The sequence below is a fragment of the Bidens hawaiensis genome, unplaced genomic scaffold, assembly GCF_021521415.1.
Source record: "Bidens hawaiensis isolate Kalapana, Puna unplaced genomic scaffold, B.hawaiensis_p1.1 tig00000142_1, whole genome shotgun sequence".
In the NCBI taxonomy this organism is placed as follows: domain Eukaryota; kingdom Viridiplantae; phylum Streptophyta; class Magnoliopsida; order Asterales; family Asteraceae; genus Bidens; species Bidens hawaiensis.
In genome coordinates this window covers 3,054,033-3,059,675 of record NW_027491019.1, presented here as the reverse complement: position 1 = coordinate 3,059,675, position 5,643 = coordinate 3,054,033, and positions in this window count along the sequence as shown.

Sequence of the window (5,643 nt, the reverse complement as noted above, 5' to 3'; positions counted from 1 at the left end):
TTATTATGTTTTCGGGGCTATGTCCATACTCGATGTGATTAGTTAATACACATACCTTAAGTGGTAAGTGTATGACTTATATGATTTATGTCAAAGTTATGAATGAATGCTTGACGGTACGTGAACGATCTTCGGATATTGCATGTACTGCCAGGTGATATTTTGAAGATGCGATTGCTTATATATGATGTATGGATGATATATGTATGTTATGTATGAAAGTTATAAATAAATATAAAAGAATGGTAAGGTACGGAAGAAAGGGACCGAGCCCTAATAATACTCAAGGAAGAAGGGACCGGACCTTAATAATATCCAAGGAAGAAAATGGACTATAACATCCTACTTTTGATAATAATAAAGAAAGGAAATTATGTTTGTTTAACGGTGTGTTAAAATATAATTATGTTAAATAAAATAAAAGAGTATGGACTTGGTTGGTAAGAGGGAATAAGGGATGGTTATGGACCTTAGGTTCATGGGCTTAAGATAGTATAAATACTCCTTAAACCTCCCTAAAACCCTAAAACCCTCATTTTTATCTCCTAGCTCCCTATACACTCCGAAAGACACACAAACCCTTCATAACAATCGGCCAAGGTTCAAGACCAAGAACCAAGCTTGGATCTTGATAAATCTTGACTATACAAGCAAGATACGGGCCAATTGTTGAAGACCGAAGCTAAACGTAGCCTATAAACGTGAAAAGGTATGTTCTTTACACTTAAAGGTTAGGTTTTTAAGAACGGTTTGCCCTAAAATATAGTACTAGGGAAAATCGGGTATAGTTGAACCATAAAAATGTAAACTTGATGATAAAAATGAGCTAGATGACCTCGTTGGTATATACGGCTCACTTGGAAACCCTAGATCTAGTTAAAACGGGTTTATAACCAATAAAGGTTGGAAATTTTTTGATAAACGATCTAGATCTGGGTCTAATATGGGAAGGAAAACCGTTAGGAGGGTAAATAATACTAAACTATACAAAAGGATATTGGTAGTTGGCGAGGAAATGAAAATAAAAGGGGGATGATACCCAACAGTGGGGTATTCGAATACATAGGGGCTCGAATACAAATTGTATTCTAGCACTATGCTTATTCGAATACATGACCATTCGTATACAAATGGGTTCGTTTGAATACAAGTTACAAGTATGCTAACACAAATCCCCTTCGCATGTAAGATCACATATAAGCCTATTCGAATAGGGTCATTCGAATACAAGCCCATATACAAGTATTGGTGAACATCAGCTATAGTCTAACATAAACCCAGTTCGAATACAATGAATTCGAATACAAGAAAGGAATAGGTTGTATTCGAATGCAGAAAGAAAGGAAGAGAGATAGAAAAGAAAGAATGCAAGTAGAGAGGCATGCAAATACAATGTATTCGAATATAACTTCAAATTCGAATACTAGTTATTCGCATACAATCCCCTTGTGAACACCATTCCATTCGAATACCACCTCATTCAAATGCAACCACTCGAATACGAAAAAGAGAAAGAAGGAAAGATTATACATGTTGTATTCTAATAAATGTCTATTCGAATACATGGGGGAATTCGCATACACTTGTATTCAAAGTACACGCCCATTCGAATACATGGGGTATTCAACTACTGAAGTGTTCAAACGGAAAAGGGAACACTCACTTAGAATAGACCAGAGTTAACCATTTCTCCTGAAGCCTAAATAATGTGATTAGGGAAAGTATTGATACACGTAATTAATGTACAGTTAGCCGAGCTCAGATAAAGAAATACATAACTGTTAACGGCGAACGTAACAGGATTCAGGTGAGTTTCTAGCCCCACTTCCTTGTTATGTTTTCGGGGTTGTGTGCATACTCAATGTGTTTAGTTAATACACTTACCTTAAATGGTAAGTGTATGATACTTGAATGTTTATAAATGATATATGTATGATATATGAATGTTTACGAATGATGTATATATGATACTTGAATGTTTATGAATGATGTATGTATGATATATGAATGATTTAGAAAAGATTATGAGTATATATGACAAGAAAATAAAGGTATGTATGAATTGACGGTAAGCGGGTGGCAGACCCTAATAATATCTGTGAAGGATGGTGGCAGACCCTAGTAATATATGTGAAGGAGGGCGCCAGACCCTAAAAATATCTGTGAAGGAGGGTGGCATACCCTAATAATATCTGCGAGGTTATAGGGCGAAAGGCTCTTTAAATCGTATAGTTTGCATGTAAAGTAAGATTAAAATATGAAATAACGAAAGTAAGAATGAAGGTATGAACTTCTGTATGTACGAAAGAAAGACGAGCAGGTTATGTAAGTAATATGTATCTTTGGATACAAATAAGTAAGTATGTACATGCATTGTATGTTGCCTGATTAATTAGAACCCACTCAGCGTAGATGACTTTTTGTATGAACGCAGGTGAGTAGAATGAGGCACGCTTGACATGGACACATGGTATGGACTTGAAGACACTGGCATCTCAAGAAAGAAAAATGTTATGATGGCTTAAGGACTTATGTTTTATTTTGAAAGACAAAGAATGTTTATTTAAGACAAGATTTGAATGCTATGTAACATATACGGTTGAAGTTTTATTTATTTCGAGAAATTTTTAATTAACTCTGTATTTAGAAGTATGTTAATGAGTAACTCCAACGTGAAATGTAGGGCACCGGGATCGGGGCCTTACAAGTTGGTATCAGAGCATGAGTTCAAGAGAATTAAGCATCCTATATGCTTAGACTCGAACAGAGGATAAGACTTAAGTAAGAAAAGAAAGAAGATGCCAGTTCAAGATAGCCATGTGTCGCTCAAGCAAGCTAAGTAAGGGTAAAGTATATGATTAACGTGTAATGATGTTAGCTTAAATGCTAAAGTAATAATGTGTGTATGTTAGGGATATGATTAAATGTTTGTTTGATTGATTAAATGTTTGAAAATAGAAACTAACACAAGTGAATTCACAAAGAGAAGTATATAGGATACGGAGCGTAACGTGATCAGCTAATCACAGCTAGCCACTATTATTACCTGTTAGCCTTACTATCCTTGTACTAAATAGTTCCTTGAGTGATGACATTTGTGTTTCCTTATAGAAAGGCTGGAGCTACGAAAGTTGCTGAACTAGGAGGTTGTACTGGACGTCGTGGTAGGCCACGTAGTGTCCGAGACTGAAACCCTACGAGGGCCAAGCCAAAATGAAGGGTATCAACTTTATCCCGCTGTTCAAGTTGCCATTGCTCAATATGTAGCGGCTACAGTAAAAGAATTACAACCTGAAAGGTCTGTTGGAAGCCATGCAAGAACTGCTGAGAGGTCCTGAGAGAACGGTAAGAAGGATGTTAAAAGAGAAAAAGGTGACTCGAGCGAAGTTTGATCTGTGAAAGTTGACGACAGGAAGAGAAGTCGTGGCGGGTGTAACTACAAGTCATTCAAAGGTTGTGACCCGCCAAAGCTGACTGGTTTAGGAGATGCAATCGCTACTCTCCAATGGATAATCTCCATGGATAAGGTTATCTGAATTAGCGAATTCCGTCCTGACCAAGCGGTGGGGTACGCTACGCAATCGTTTGGTGATGAAGCCATGTACTGGTGGGAATCGATGGAGCAGAGGAAGACTCGAGGATAAGTTAAGACTATGAGGTGGGATGACCTGAAGGAGTTGGTAATAAGATGGTTCTGTGCTGATGCTAAGGTTGAAAGGGTTGAGATGAAATTTCTGAATTTGAAGGCGAGTAAGATGACACACCGCGAGTACACTACTAAATTCAACTGCATGTCGCACTGGTGCCTGACATGGTGAAAACTGAGACCAAACAAATCAAGTGTTATGTGAGGGGGCTACCGCATAACGTTCACACATTAGTCAAGACTAGTAAACCTGCTACTTTTGACTCTGCAATCGAATTCGCAGAGATGGTTTATGATGATCTGGCTGCGGACGATGTGGTGGTGGAAGAGAAGAAAGAGAAATGGGTTGCTCCTGCTAAACGACCTGGTACACAGTTGTGGAACTCCAAGGATAAGAAACAGAAAGTGTGGGAAAGGAAGCCGTGAACGACTTGTGGAAAGATGCACGGCGGTGAGTGCAAGTGGGGTACTGGTTTCGATGTGTGCCATAAGTGCGGGAAAACTCATGGTGGAGAGTGCAGAATAGGGTTAAATGCTTGTTACAAGTGTGGGAAGGTGGGGCATTACGCTCATGAATGCAATGTCGAGCCCACATGTTGTAAGTGTGGTAAGAAGGGTCATATGACAGGGAATGTGCCGAAGTCGGAGGAAGTGGAAAGAAAGATGCTGATCTGTCTAGGCCGAGGACAAGGGCCTACATGTTGACTCAGGAGCAAGACAAGCACATTCCAGATTTTGTGACAGGTACTTTTCTAGTAAACGGTATTTCCGCTTCTGTATTGTTTGATTCAGGTGCAAATAGAAGTTTTGTAGCTACGACATTTAGTAAGTTAGCCAAAATGAAATGTTGTCGTGTACTTGAAACTTTTACCATAGAAACCGCTAGTGAAACTATGGTTAGAATAATGAGAGTGGTTAAGGATTGTAAGATAGAGTTAGAGGGACGCGAGTTCCCTGTTACCCTGAACTTAGGAGGTTTTGATGTAGTTTTGGGAATGGACTGGCTATCTGATTTTGAAGCTCAGATAGTGTGTAAGAGTAGGTCAATAAGGTTAAAGTCCTTGGATGGTAGTACAGTGAGGGTTTATGGTGATAAGGAAAGTTCTGGGCTTAATGTCATTTCGATGATAAAATCCGAGGGTCTGTTAAGACGAGGGTGCGGTGCCTACCTAGCGTATGTTGTCAAAGCTACGGCCGAGACGAAAGAAATGAATGGTGTTCTTATTGTGTGCGACTACCCAGAAGTGTTCCCTGAGGATCTTCCGGGATTTCCACCGGAGCAAGAAATAGAATTTCAGATAGATCTAGTACCGGGAGCACAGCCCGTCACGAAAGCACCTTACCGCCTGGCGCCATCTGAAATGAAAGAATTGATGTCCCAACTGCAAGAACTCCTCGACAAAGGTTTTATAAGACCGAGTGTTTCCCCGTGGGGCGCACCGGTGTTGTTTGATAAGAAGAAGGATGGAAGTATGAGAATGTGTATAGACTATCATGAGTTGAATAAACTTACGATGAAGAATAAATATCCGTTGCCACGGATTGATGATTTTTTTGATCAACTACAAGGTTCGAGCTGGTTCTCACAAATGGACCTTAGATCAGGCTACCATCAGATGATGGTGAAAGAGACAGACATACCTCAGACGGCGTTTCGAACGCAGTATGGACACTAGGAGTTCCTCGTGATGTCGTGTTTGGTCTGGCGAATGCTCCAGCAGCATTTATGGACATGATGAATAGGGTATGTCGGCCGATGTAGGACAAATCAGTTATCGTCTTCATTGATGATATATTGATCTATTCAAAGAGCGAGTCTGACCATGCTGAACATCTAAGAGAAGTATTTGAGAAACTGAAGGAGGAGAAGCTGTATGCTAAGTTCTCGAAGTGCGCATTTTGGTTGCGTGAAATGCAATTTCTAGGTCAAGTAATCAACCCTGAAGGGATTGCTGTGGACGCAGCTAAGATTGAAGCGATAACAAACTAGAAGACTC